This window comes from Psammomys obesus, unplaced genomic scaffold, assembly GCF_907164565.1.
Source record: "Psammomys obesus unplaced genomic scaffold, mPsaObe1.curated_primary_1811, whole genome shotgun sequence".
Classification (NCBI taxonomy): Eukaryota; Metazoa; Chordata; class Mammalia; order Rodentia; family Muridae; genus Psammomys; species Psammomys obesus.
The window spans coordinates 7,353,481-7,369,276 of NW_026596051.1; positions in this window are offsets into that span (position 1 = coordinate 7,353,481).

The following is a 15,796-nucleotide window of genomic DNA, read 5'->3' on the forward strand; positions in this document are numbered from 1 at the left end:
AACTGCTGTTAGAAGCTCCAACAGTTTTCTTATTCCCCTTAGTGGGAGGCCCAGCATTTGCATTTTGCAGTAAATATCACAAAGTAGAAATCATGTCATCTGCAGAAACTGTCTTGTGGCTTTGGTATGTCTAAAAAGAGAGGCTTCCTAAACACAGGCAAAGGCCCTGGACTGCACCACAACTTATACCACCATAACTTGACAGGTAAGCTAGCCATTCGAAACCTGGAATCCTGTGCAATGTCCTCCCCCCTAACTTTACTACATTCTGCTCGGAGGGCAGAATGTCTCCATCTTTGCCTCTCCCTCTCCCACTTGTGCCCCTCTCTGCCCTGACCAGCAACATTGCAAGAAGAATGAGGAAAACAGGAAGGACAAGGAGGTCTGGGGCAGACATAGGGAGATGAACACAGTTAAGAGTCTCAGTCCTTGTGAATCCAGTCCCCTCACGTTGGCTATGGCCCAAAGACATTGACGGCAAACGTTTACTCTACGTGGACCCTTCAGCCTGCTAATAACACCTTCATGTGGGTGTGGGTGTGTGAGGGGATATTTTAAGGACTTATGGAGAGATTGAATTTGCTTTCCTAGAACTCACGCACTCTCCGTTTGGGAAAACACCTAGTTTGTTTCGATTGCATTTTTGTCTCTTGTTAAACTCTGCCTATGAGCAACACATGACTAAGTGGCATTCCTATGATGAAGCCTAGGGAGCATCTACCCAGCTAGTTGTTGTTCTTGTCAACAACCATGATGGAAACATACCAGTTTTTAAAAATCCTGATTCAACTATTGCCCCCTCCCAGGTCCCACAAATACTCGTCACTGTATACATAGCCTTTGAAATAAGCAGGTTTTCTCCAGCACCCAAACTATGGGCTGATCCATCAAAGATCCCCAGGGACTTTGGTACCTACCTGAAATGTGTTTGTACAATGTCCCATGTATGTATGCCCATCCATGTGTTGTTCTAGAAACAAATATTGCTTTAATACAAAACAAAAAACAAACAAACAAACAAACAAAACAAGTTCCAGGTCCTAGCCAGTACATTCTCCATTCTTTTTTTGTTGTTTATTATTATTAGTTACATTTTATTAACTCTGTATCCCAGCTGTATCCCACTCCCTTATTCCCTCCCAATCCCACCCTCCCTTCCTCAGCTTCTCCCTGCCCCTTTCCAAGTCCACGGATTGGGGAAGGCCTCCTCCCCTTTCGTCTGGCCCTGTTTTATCAGGTATCTTCAGGTCTGGCTGCAAAGTCCTCCTCTGTGGCCTAGCAGAACTGCTCCTTCCTTTGGGGGTAGGGAGTCAAAGAGCCTGCCATTAAGTTCTTGTCAGAGATAGTCCCTGTTCCCCTTACTTTGGGAAACCAATTGGTTATTGAGCTACCACGAGCTTCATCCGAGTAAAGGTTCTAGGTTATATCCATACATGCTCCTTGGTTGGAGAAACAGTTTCAGAAAAAAACCCTGTGCCCAGATATATTTGGTCCTTGTGGGGCTCCTATCCTTTCCCCATCATGCTAGCTCCTCTTCTGCCGAAGGTTTGGTTATGAATCTTAGTATCTGTTTTGAAACGCTTCTTGGTAGGGTCTTTCAGATGCCTTCTGCAGTAGACTCCTATCATAAGTCCTATGCACATCTCATTTGTCTTTCTAAGTGAGGATTGATCATCTTACCTCGGGTCTGCTTTCTTGTTTATCCCCTTTAGGTGTATAGACTTCATTATGTTTATCATTTCTTGTAGGTCTATATAAGTGAGTATATATTCTTAATTGGAATCGGTTCTTCCACAGGGTAGAGAGAGCCAGGGGCAAGAGGCTGTTACAACTTTCAATGATAAAATGTCCTCATGAAAGCTTAAGTCCTCAAAACTTTTAGGAAGAGGCTCCCATCTGCTTCCCTGGTAGTGGGAAAGTTAGATTAGCTTTCTCAGCCTATTTCCCCATCAGTAAAGTGAAGCTATTAACACATTGCAGGGACTGCTGTGAAAATGTAATGAGATGACATTGTATGTGAGTCACCCCCATCCCCAGGTCAGGGCCACCATGGGCTTGATACATGGTAGGTCCATGGCCCTCCCGAGGGAGGTGCTTTCCTGATTACCAATTCTCACCACCTATATTCTCCACGCGGCTGTGCTTTGCAATTTCCAGCAGTTTTAGCAGCATGACCCTCCAGCCCAGAGATAAGATGCCACGGAATTGCTTCTGTTATTCTGATCTGTGGTCCCAATTTGATATATTATTAACGCAGTCAGCTGCTTTGCTGGTCTTAGCAAGTCCATCCTACGCACACCTCCATTTTGTCCCACAGCTTTGAGTAAAAGTACTGTCCTTCCTGGCCTAGCTGCAAGGCTATAATACAAAGCAGTGGAGGACACTGAAATAAGCTAACTCTGCAGCTCACCAGCCCCTTGCTGTTCTTTCTCCTTCTCACCTACAGCCTCACAAGAATGTATTCATCATAGATGGCAGGCCCTCAGCTCCTGAGAGAGCAGGTACCTTTTCATGGACCATGCCTGGCTAAATATATTCTGGGGAGGTATAGTTCAGGTTTCTCATGCAGAGGTCTTGGGAAAGCTGGTGGATCTCCACACCAAACCAGTGTCTTGTTAGCAGAGAATCTTACATTCAGTTTCCTTTAAGCATTGCTGCTGGACAAGAAAAATGCACTGAGCCCTCCATTTGTGGAGCACTGGCTCTCAATTTGTGGGCACGACTTTAACATCAACATCATATTATGTGGAGACACAGAATTCTGGGTTCTGCCCAGGGGCTCCTGATTCAGAAATGCTGGACATGCACAGAGGCTCACAGGCACAGACAGATATTCTGAAGTACCCTCTAATATGACATGATGACCTGCTTGAGTATCAGTCTCCTTTCTGCTCTAAGATTCATCTTCCTTAGGAGTCTTTTCAGCCATTTTCTAGTTTCATTTTGTGACATGGCCTGACTATGCCATCCAGGCTGGCCTTGAACTCATGTTAGTCCCCCTCAGTGCTAGCATTATGGGTGAATTGCACCACATTCATTTGCTGTGTAGTTGATAGTTTCCAAATGTCATCATAAGCAGAGAATCCTTACTCTAATACTTAAGAAAATCAATGTCTCTTTTTTTGGGAATCTGTAACATCTTCTCAAGCCTCCTTTGTATCCCTTCTCAGAGACGTAGGACATTCAATTATGAAATGCCACCAAGAGCTGGGATCCTCCCAGGAGGCACTCCACTGAGATCCTCCCAGGGAGCAACAAGTACCATTCTCTGCATGGCTCTGTGAAGATGGTTCTATCATGACTCAATTCACACACAAAACCTAGAAGCCCTAAGAGTACTGCCCAGTCAAGATCAGCTTAATAAACAGTAGGTGATAGAGTCAAGAGAAATTTGCCATTGATGAGCCTGTTCCTCAGGACCAAGCATTTTCTTATTCTTTTCTCTCTATATTTATAGTGCTGCTGCAGACCTGTCACAGGGGTGCTGTTAAGCAGGATTACATTAGATTACACAGCCAATCCAAAAATGTATCTACAAAGCACATTAGCATCTCCAGGTCATTGACAATTATTCTTACCCACCACCGACCATTTTGGATTCCAGTCTTAACCACTGTAGGCCTGGCCTCCTCCTACCCAATGCATAGCCTGTACCCTTGTTTGCTTCACTTCCCCACTGTCTCTTTACCTCACTGATGCCTTCATTCCAAAATATGTACAAGCTGGTGTATACTCTTAATAACATGTTCATATCCTCTCTGTGTATTTCTGGAGTATCTCTCTATGTGCTTCTCTATCTCTCTGTCTCTCCCCATCCTTTTCTCTCCACCCCCAGTCACATACTACTGCTCCAAAGGACAGAGGATCTTGTAATCCTGGCTCATTCCTATTCTTCCAAACTCCTTTCACTAGACAGTGGCACTTTGGAGTCTACAGCTTCTTCAGCTGGAGGGGTAGCCTCAGAACCAGGTGCAGGGAAAATGGCACATAGCATCCTCAGGGTCAGTGTTCCGCACAGCTCACCTTCCCAGGGCTGCTGCACGGGCTTGCTGCTCATAAGTACCCATTTTATTCACTCAATAGTTCATGCACTGGCTATTGGGTGCTTTCTACATTTTAGAAATTTAGCAGTCCAATTCAGACTTCCCACATTAATGTCATCAACATGGTTTGGTTTTGACAGGGTCTTGTAATGTAGCCCAGCTGGATTTGAACTTGTGATCTTCCTGCCTCGACCTCTCTAGAGTTAGGATTACAGGCATGCATTAGCTAGAGTTAGCATTTTGAATGATCATATATAATGTTCAGCTCAGTTTTAACCAGAGGGTACTAGCCCCCAAGGAATGGCTATATATAGACACAGAATCACAGTTTTTTTTTCTCATATTCTTGGTTGGCCTACAGATTCCTACTGTATTACCTTTTGTATTTATTGCAGACTGTTTTATGATTAACATTTTCTTTTTTTTTTTTTTTTTTTTTTGCAATGGGCTTATGAAACCCTTCTAAATTCCTTTAATGCACCATCCTGATTTAACAAGTGTTTTGCCACTGTAATCCCATAATTATCACTTGAGACAATTTGAGTCTTTGCAGCCTGAGTTCTCTATCTTCTGTTCTATTCTTGTTCTAACAGTCTAGTCTCCTTTGGATCACTGCCCTCTTTACTACATCCATTCTGTCCCATGCTCTGTTCTCACCAGCACCTGACACAGTGAGGAGCAAATATCCTAATGTCTGGCTCTCTCCCTCTAGAACACATGCTGCTGTGAAGGAGCTTGCTGGTCCTGTTCCGCTTACATAAACTCCATGAGCCTGGGGAAGCTGTGTTGAGATGTTCAATACAGCAGCAGCTTCATACAGAAGCCGTTGGCCACAGGCTTCCTACACACAGGGCTGAGTCCTGTAGAAGCACACACCAGACTGTCTGGCAGGGAGGGGGAATGAAGTCACCTGCCAGGTGCTGGCTGCATTTCTTCACTGTGACAAACAAAGCATCCTTCTATTATGTTCTGCTTGCTTGCCAGGGCCATGACCAAAGGCCACATATCCCCTTCTGAGAAGCTGGTATTTTGCTTGGCCTGAGACCTAAGTAAGGGCATTCCTGAGCTATATTATGACTAAGTCTATAGCTCCATTTACACCTCAGCTATCTTTTATGTTCATGTTTCCATTTATGCACCGCACCTAGATGTATATCACAGATACATGAATAAAAAGGCAAATAGAAGAATGTATCAGCGCTGTTTGTAACCATTTATTCAATAAATAAGATTTTTAAAAAACAGGCTAAAACTAGATGAAAAAATTAAGTTGGTAGTGCATACCTGTAATTCCAAAACTGGCTCTAGACGATCAGGAGTTCAAAGGCAGCCTGGGCTACACAGCACAAACAAACGAACACAGGAAGGTGAGTTTGCATTTTCAGAGAGAAACAATGCGGCAGACGGAGATGGCTGCTGGTTTCACTCTGATAGTTATCCACAGATCCATGACTCTCACCTCCCAACACGTAGCTGATGTTTCTCTTTTTGTTCAAGGATGAAAACAATCCATTATAAGATTCCACGCTCTGCAATACAAGAAACATGACTGATGCTGACATTTAGACCTGAGAGAATTCCTTCTCTGGGCCGTTATGCATGGATGCTGTGCAAAATAATAGATGCCTCTAGCCTACACTCACGTATTCATTACAGATTTGTTGATTTTCAGTCTTTCATTCCTTATCTGAAAATATTAAAATGAAAATAATAACAGGGGGGGATTTTCTTTCCTTTAGTTTCTGCATAATCCTCAACATCGCCCTTTATCCAATGAAAGGTTTTAACCTGAATGCATATTTTTCAAATGAACTTGACGAGTCATTTTTTTCAGGTCCTGACTTCTTTTTGTGCCTCTGTTAATATTGTCCACATCTATGCCCAGGCAGCAAATGTGCTGGCCTGTGATTAGAAGGTGTCGGGGATTAATGCTGGATGAATAAAACATCTTTTAGTTTGAATGCATGTGAACATTTTCTTGTATATTATTTTAGTAAAATGCAAACTGTATAGATCTGAATATTCATTTTGTGTTTGTGTGCTTTTTGATCTTAAGTGGATTCTCTCAGGGAACTGCCATTTTTTTTTTCTTTTCTACAATCCTAGACTTCTTATATTGCTACACTATCCCCAATACCCCGTCCCTTCCTTCAGTCTCTTCTCATGCCCTTGTCATAATTAGATTTTTTCCTTTTAATTTTTTAAATTTATTACAATTTATTTTGATTGTATCCCAGCTGTAGCTCCCCCCACCCCACCCCCCACCCCCATCTCCTCCCAGTCCCACTCACCCTCCCACTTCTCCCCTTAGGCACCTTCCCTAGTCCACTGATAGGGGAGGTCCTCCTTGCCTTCTATCTGACCCTAGCCTATCAGGTCTCATCATCTGCCATTTTCTAAAAATTCAGTGCCTCCTCCTCCCCTTTCCAGTCCCCATTCACATTTCTTTTGCATTAATTCAACTCCAGAGGCAGGAGATAAACATGCACAACAAACATACACACACACACACACACACACACACACACACACACACACCACATAGTGTCTGGAGTGGAATTGAGTGCCTCATAGCTAGTCAGATTAAAATCAAAGAATATAAAGGATTCACTCTTAAATGATTAATAGTGGCTATGATTTAGATCTGTTAGTGGGTTTTAGCCAGCCGCTAGAAAAAGTAAGATTTGGACTAATGATGGTAAAATAATCACTGTCCTCTCAAGGTTTATCCTGGCCAAGTCAGCTCTAAAACCACATCACTGATTTTCAACATTCTCTTTCATTAGCAGCTTCCTGTGAAGAGTGAGGAGAACACAAGCGCTGGAGCTGTTTTTCATGATGGGACTTTCTGTCCCATGGTTTAGGAAAAGATATTTATGTTGAGCAAGTGGTTAAGTATTTCCAAGTGAAACGTTTTTGAAAACATAAGAGCAAGGTTTTTCATTTTAGGACGCTGTCGCTCAGTTTCTGTGGTTCAGCAGCACCACCCAGTGGCTAAGCTTTACAGCATGAAAATTCCTACCTCGGTCTTCTGAAGTGTACCCCAATATCTTTGAGTATCAAAGGGCAGAAAATCCTGATTGAGGAGGAAGAGAATGGATCCGCTGTATAGTTAACAACGCACCTGGGCAGTTCAGAGAAGTTCTGCCCTAGTGTCACCAGGGTCACCCACTCTCACCCCATTAGTTAAGACGATACTCAAGACATCCAGTGAGAGCCAAGGGGACAAAATCAGCAGGAGGACAAATCAGTCATTGCTGAACCAGACCTCAGAAATGACATCTTTCACTTTACATGTACAAACAGGACTAAGCAAATCTGCATAGTGCCCACACATCCTCAGCAATGACTTTGTAGACTGGATAGAAGTATGAGCCACTCTCTTCCTGGGTCATCATTCTCCAAAATATCAATACATATGATGACTTAGTTTGATAGTTCATGAAGAGGTGTATGTGGAAAGGTAAGAATAAAAACAATTGGGTGGTAGAGGCATAAATATCTCAAAGGACCAGATTGGGCTACATAATTAGATATTGTCACCAAAAATAAAAATAAAAAACAAGAAAAAAGTAAGAAAGTTTTTTTTTGTTTTCATTTTTTTAAATCTGAAACAACCCAGATGTCCCTCAACTGAGGAATGGATACAGAAATTGTGGTACACTTACACAATGAAATACGACTCAGCAATTAAAAAAAGAAAATCATGAAATTTGCAGGCAAATGGTGGGAACTAGAAAAGATCATCCTGAGTGAGCTATTCCAGAAGCAGAAAGACACATATAATATATACTCATTTATAAGTGGACATTAGACATATAATATAAGATAATCATAGTAAAATCTGTACACCTAAAGAAGCTAACCAAGAAGGACACTGGGTAAGATGCTCAATCCTCATTCAGAAAGGCAAACAGGACTGGCATAGGAAGAGGGTGAAAACAAGGAACAAGACAGCAGCCTACCACAGGGGGCCTCTGAAGGACTCTACCCAGCAGGGTATTAAAGCAGATGCTGAGACTCATAGCCAAACTTTGGTCAGAGTGCAGGGAATCTTATGAAAGAAGGGGGAGATAGACCTGGAGAGAACAGGAGCTCTACAAGGAGAACAACAGATCCAAAAAGTCTGGGCACAGGGGTCTTTTCTGAGACTGATATTCCAACCAAGGACCATGCATGGTGATAACCTAGAACCCCTGCCCATGGGAGGTCAGGGTCCAAGTGGGTTCCCTAGTAAGGGGAACAGGGACTGTCTCTGACATGAATTCAGTGGCTGGCTCTTTGATCACCTCCCCCTGAGAGGGAAGCAGCCTTACCAGGCCACAGAGGAAGACAATGCAGCCAGTCCTGATGAGACCTGATAGGCTAGGGTTGGATGGAAGGGGAAGAGGACTTCCCCTATCAATGAACTGGAGAAGGGGCATGGGAGGAGAAGAGGGAGAGAGGGTGAGATTGGGAGAGGATTGGGGAGGGGGTTACAGCTGAGGTACAACGTGAATAAATTGTAGTAAATAAAAAAAATTAAAACTCTAATACTAAAATCCTTAATGTTGGAAATTAGCAGAGTTCCATATATAAAACTAATTGGAGATAAAATCAAGTGCTAGAAATGAATTATTTTTATACTAAAATGAAAGTAGAGGCTGTGGCTGTGAATCAAATTGAGAGATGCTTTGGGGATTCTCACAGGCTGGTTCCTTGTTCTGTGGCAATATGTTGTTTGTATAGGAAAGACAGTCCTTGAGCAGTGCCAGGGCTTAGACACTTGGTCTCCCAGCAGTAGCTAGATTTATCCTACTACATTCCTGTAACGCTCAGAATGTTTTGTTCCCTAATGAGTGAAAAGCAAGTGTTGTCATGGGACCTAGACAACATGGGTGTGAATGGAAGCTCTGTTGTTATTACTTGCATGGGTTAATCAACTTCCTTAGACATCATATTTTCTGATGGCTTTAAGTTTTTTACAGTGTGTGTGTGTGTGTGTGTGTGTGTGTGTGTGTGTGTGTGTGTGTATGCATGTGCATGTGTGTGTTGGTGCATGCACATGTACCAAGTGTGAGAGTGCACATTTGAAGCAGGCACAAACACTCCATGATGCGTGTGGAAGACTGAAGATACCTATCATGAGCCTGTTCTCCCATGCCATCTTGTGAAATGCAAGAGTCAAACTTGGGTCGTCCAGCCTGCAAGCACACCTCTCTCTCTCTCTCTCTCTCTCTCTCTCTCTCTCTCTCTCTCTCTCTTTCCCTGCTGAGCATTCTCTGACCCAAGATTTCCTTTCATGAAATGAAATACATTCTCATAATTCATGAAGCTTCTGAAGACTGAAGAACCAGATCTTTCTTTTTGCCATCTCCATGCTCTGCAGCAGCCTAAACATTATTATATGACATAGGAGGTGACTGCCATCTAAAATATTTCAGGCTCATATCACGTCAATATATTCCTCCACGACACACAAACACGTTCCAGGGAGAGCGTGTGGAGGTGAGGTGCTTGAGCCTCTTCCCCACTTGAGAGCACTGGTTAGAGAACTCAGAGTGCCCAGTGTCTACCAGCTGAGTCAACTCACTGCCCTCCTCCTAACACGTCTTTAAATATGGCAACTAATGAAAATAAGAAAATTCAAAGTACCCAGTACTTAACTGAGAATTCTTTTCTGACATTATGCTGGAAAGGTTTCTAACATGTAGAAAAATCCACGTGAAGTATTTTTCTACGTGTGTGTCATTTCCTTCTGCAATTACATCTCACTATACTGAATTTGAAACAACACGTATGTATCTACTGTGCCCATCAATTGTTCAGCCTTTTTTTAGTACTTACTTACACATTTATTCTATATATGCACCCATATATACACACTCTTTCCTAATATTATCAGTAATTATGAAGAAAACTAATGGCTAACAGATGATAATAATATAATAAATAAAATATTAATTTAGGTGGAAGATGTCAAAAGTTAAGCAAAGACTATGTGAAGGAATAAAAACAAAATGAAATAAAAAATCATTAGGCCTTGAGAAAATTTTCTCTGTTCCTCAAGTTGACTTTTTTCTACCTCCCAGAGCTGACTTGCATGATACCATGCTCAGCTCTTTTTTTTATTTTATTTTATTAAATTTATTCATTTACTCATTTTATATGCTATTACAGACCTTTCCCTCCTCTCCTCCCGGTCTCATCCTTCCATCCTCTTCCCCCTTTTCTCCTCCCCTTCTCCTCAGAAAAGGGGACTCCCCCATTGCAAACATACCTTGGCACATCAAGTCACAGCACATGCTCTCCCACTGAGGCCAGAAAAGGCAGCCCAGCTGGGGGAAATTGATGCAAAAGCAAGCAACGGAGTCCATGTCAGGTATGACCCCAGCTCCACTTGTTAAGGGACCCACATAAAGACCAGTCTGCCCCTCAGATACATATGTATCATGGGTTTAGGTTCAGTCCATGCTTGCTCTTTCATACATTCAACTATTCCTGCATCCCAGGGATGAAGCCTACTCAACATAGTAGATGATGTTTTTAATGTGTTCTTGGATTGGGTTTATGAATATTTTATTGAGAGTTTTTGTGTTAAATTCATGAGGGAGATTGGTCTGAAATTCTCTTTCTTTGTTGGGTCTTTGTGTTATTCAGGTATCAGGGTGACTGTGGCCTGATGAAAGAAATTGGCAATGTTCATTCTGTTTCTATTTTGTAGAATAATTTGAGGAGCTATTGGTATTAGCTCTTTTATGAATGTCTGGCAGAATGTTTCACTAAAGCCATCTGGCCCAGAGTCATTTTTTTTTTAATCTTTTCTTTTCTTTTGGTTGGGAGACTTTTTTTTAACATTTATTAATTACACTTTATTCACTTTGTATCCCCCCATAAACCCCTCCCTCCTCCACTCCTAATCCCACGTTCCCTCCTCCTTCTTCACACATGCCCATTCCCAAGTCAACTGATAGGGGAAGTCCCCCTTTCCTTTCTTCTGATCTTAGTCTATCAGATCTCATCAGGAGTAGCTGCATTCTTCTGTGGCCTGGTAAGGCTGCTACTCCCTCAGGAGGAGGTGATCAAAGAGCAGGCCAATCAGATTATGTCAGAGGCAGTCCCTGTTCCCATTACTATGTTACCCATTTGGACACTGAACTGCCCTGGGATGCATCTGTTCAGGGGTTCTAGGTTATCTCTATGAATAGTCCTTGGTTGGAGTATGAGTCTCTGGGAAGTTCTCTGTGTTCAAATTTTCTGGTTCTGTTGCTCTCCTTGTGGGGTTCCTGTCCGCTCTAGATTTTACTATTTACCACTTCTTTCATAAGATTCCATGCACTCTGCCCAACAGTTGGCCATAAGTCTCAGCCACTGCTTTGATAGTCTGCAGGGCACACTATCAGAGGCCCACTGTGGCAGGTTCCTAACTTGTTTCCTGTTTTATTCTTCTTCTGATGTCCATCCTCTTTGCCTTTTGGGATAGGGACTGAGCATTTTAGTCAGGTCCTCCCTCTTGATTAGTTTCTTTACATGTAGAGATTTTAGTAGTTTTATCCTATATTATATGTCTATATGAGTGAGTATATACCATGTGTGTCTTTCTGCATCTGGGAAAGCTCACTCAGGATGATCCTTTCCATATCATAACATTTAAGTGCAAATTTCATGATTTCCATGTTTTTCATTGCTGAGTAATATTCCATTGTGTAGATGTACCAAAATTTATGCATCCATTCTTCTGTTAAGGGGCATCTGGGCTTTTTCCAGCTTCTGGCTCTTACAAATAAAGCTACGACAAACATGGTTGAGCAAATGTCCTTGCTGTGTACTTGAGCCTTTTTTGAACATATGCCTAGGAGTGGTATGGCCGCCAGATTGATTTCCAGAGTCGTTGTACCAGTTTACATTCCCACCAGCAGTGAAGAACAGTTCCCCTTTCTCCACAACCTCTCCAGCATGTTTTGTCTCTTGAGTTTTTAATCTTAGCCATTCTGATGGGTGTAAGGTGAAATCTCCGTGTCATTTTGGTTTGCATTTCCCTGATGGCTAATGAGGTTGAGCATTTCTTTAAGTGCTTCTCTGCCATTCGATATTCCTCTACAGAGAGTTCTCTTTTTAGCTCTGTTCCCCATTTTTTAAGTGGATTACTCGGTTTGCTGCTTTTCAGTTTCTTTAGTTCTTTATATATTCTGGATGTGAGTCCTCTGTCAGATAAAGGGTTGCTGAAGATTCTTTCCCAAACTGTAGGCAGTCGCTTTGTTTTGAGGACGGTGTCCTTTGCTTTACAGAAGCTTTTCAGTTGCCTGAGGTCCCATTTATTGATTGTTGCTCTAAAAGCCTGTGCTGTTGGTGTTCTGTTCAGGAAGTTTTCTCCTGTACCAATGAGTTCTAGGGTATTCCCCACTTTTTTTCTAGCCGATTTAATGTCTCTGATTTTATGTTGAGGTCTTTGATCCACTTGGACTTCAGTTTTGTGCAGGGTGATAAGTTTGGATCTATTTTCATTTTTCTACTTGTACACATCCAGTTGGACCAGCACCATTTGTTGAAGATGCTATCTTTTTTGCATTGTATGGTTTCGGCGTCTTTGTCAAAAATCAGGTGTCCATAAGTGTGTGGGTTTATTTCTGGGTCTTCTGTTTGGTTCCATTGATTCACCAGTCTATTTCTATGCCAGTACCATGCAGTATTTATTACTGTTGCTGTACAGTACAGCTTAAGATCATGGATGGAGATACCTCCAGAAGAACTTTTATTGTAGAGGATTGTTTTAGCAATTCTGGGTTTCTTGTTATTCCATATGAAGTTGAGAATTTTTCTTTCCAGGTCTGTAAAGAGTTGTGTTGGTAATTTGAGGGCAATTGCATTGAATCTGAAGATTGCTTTTGGTAAGATGGCCATTTTTACTGTGTTAATCCTGCCAAGCCATGAGCATGGGAGATCTTTCCATCTTCTCATGTCTTCTTCTAATTCTTTCTGCAGAGAGTTGAATTTTTTTTTCATACAAGTCTTTGATTTGCTTGGTTAGGGTTACACCAAGGTACTTCATGTCATTTGTGGCTATTGTGAAGGGTGTTGTTTCCCTAATTTCTTTCTCAGCCCTTTTGTCTTTTCTATACAGGAGGGCTACTGATTTTTTGGAGTTAATTTTGTATCCGGTCACTTTGCTAAAGGTGTTTATCAGCTGTAGGAGTTCACTGATAGAATTTTTGGGGTCACTCAGGTATACTATCATATCATCTGCAAATACTGATACTTTGACTACTTCCTTTCCCATTTGTATCCCCTTGATCTCCTTCAACTGTCTTATTGCTCTAGCAAGGACTTCCAGCACTATGTTGAAGAGATATGGAGAGAGTGGGCAGCCTTGCCTTTTCTGTGATTTCAGTGGAACTGTTTTAAGTTTCTCTCCGTTCAGTTTGATGTTGGCTATAGGGTTGCTGTATATCGCCTTTACTATGTTTAGATATGTGCAATGTATCCCTCATCTCTCTAATACTTTAAACATGAATGGATGTTGGATTTTGTCAAATGCCTTTTCAGCATCTAAGGAGATGATCATGTGTTTTTTTTTTCTTTCAGTTTGTGAATATGGTGGCTCACATTGATGGATTTCCCTATATTGAACCACCCCTGCATACCTGGGATGAAGCCTACTTTGTCAGAGCTGATGATATCTTTGATATGTTCTTGTATTCGGTTTGCAAGTATTTTGTTTAGCATTTTTGCATCAATGTTCATAAAGAAGATTGGCCTGAAATTCTCTTTCTTTGTTTGGTCTTTGTGAAGTTTAGGTACCAAGGTGACTGTGGCTTCATAGAATGAATTTGGTAGTGTTCCTTCTGTTTCTATTTTGTAGAATAGTTTGAAGAGAATTGAAATTAGCTCTTCTTTGAAGGTCTGGTAGAATTCTGCGATGAAGCCATCTGGTCCTGGGATGGGAGACTTTTGATGACCACTTCTATTTCTTTGGGGGATATAGGACTATTTAGTTGATTTACCTGGTCCTGATTCAGCTTTGGTAAGTCAAATCGATCAAGAAAATTCTCCATTTCATTTAGATTTTCAAATTTTGTGGCATACAGACTTTTGAAGTAAGTCTTAATGATTGTTTGGATTTCCTCAGTAGTTATGTCTGTAGTTATGTCCCCCTTTTCATTTCTGATTTTGTTTATTTGGATGGTGTCTCTCTGCCTTTTAGTTAGCTTGGCTAAGGTTTGTCGATCTTGTTGATTTTCTCAAAGAACCAGCTCTTGGTTTCATTGATTCTTTGAATTGTTTTATTTGTTTCTAATTGATTGATTTCAGCCCTGAGTTTGATTATTTCCAGCCATATACTCCTTTTTGGTGTGTCTGCTTCTTCTTTTTCTAGGGTGTTTAAGTGAGTCATTAAGTTGTTTGAATGAGCTGTCTCAAATTTCTTCTTGAAGGCACTTAGTGCTATGAACTTTCCTCTTAGCACTGCTTTCATTGTGTCCCACAAGTTTGGGTATGTTGTGCCTTCATTTTCCTTGAGTTCTAGAAAGGCTTTAATTTCTTTCTTTATTTCTTAACTGACCCAGCTGTCATTTAGTAACAAGTTGTTCAGTTTGCATGTGTGTATAGGCTTTTGCTATTTCTTTTTTTTTTTTGAGAAGTGATTTTTTTATTATTATACACAAATATATTTTCAAATATATATATATGCCTATTAATTTTATACATAATGCATATTTTGTATATACTTGAAAATGTGCTTTCATGTATACATTTGATCATTTCTGCTAATTTTTTTTATTTTTTTTTATTTTTCTTTTTAGTTACATTTTGTTAACTCTGTGTCCCAGCTGTATCCCGCTCCCTCATTCCCTCCCCAACCCCACACTCCCTCCCTGGTCTCCTCCCTGCCCCTTTCCAAGTCCCCTGATAGGGGAGGACCTCCTCCCCTTTCATCTGACCCTGTTTTATCAGGTATCTTCAGGGCTGGCTGCAAAGTCCTCCTCTGTGGCCTAACAGACTGCTCCTCCCCTGGGGGGGGGGGGTGTCACACAGCCTGCCCTTGAGATCCTGTTAGAAATAGTCCGTGTTCCCCTTACTTTGGAAAACTACTTGGTTACTGAGCTACCACAGGCCACATCCGAGCAGAAGTTCTAGGTTATATCCATAGATGGTCCCTGGTTGAGTGTCAGTCTCAGAAAAGACCCTGTGCCCAGATATATTTGGTCCTTGTAGAGCTCCTATCCTTTCCATATCATACTAACTTCCCTTCTTTCATATGATTCCCTGCACTTTGCCGAGGGTTTGGTTATGAGTCTTAGTGTCTGCTTTGAAACACTGCTAGGTAGAGTCTTTCAGATGCCTTTTGTGGTAGACTCCTGTCATAAGTTCAATGCACATCCCATTTGTCTTTCTAAATGAGGATTAATCACCTTCACCTGTGTCCACTTTCTTGATTATCTTCTTTAGGTGTGTAGATTTCATTATGTTTATCATGTCTTGTAGGTCTATATAAGCGAGTATATACCAAGTTTGTCTTTCTCCTTCTGGGATACTTCACTCAGAATAATCTTTTCTAGATCCCACCACTTGCCTGCAAATTTCATGATTTCCTCCTTTTTGATTGCTGAGTAGTATTCCATTGTGTAAAAATACCACAATTTCTGTATCCATTCCTCCGTTGATGGACATCTGGGTTGTTTCCAAGTTCTGGCTATTACAAATAAAGCTGCTACGAACATGGTTGAACAAATGACAGGAGTCTACACAAAAGGCATCTGAAAGACTCTACCTAGCAG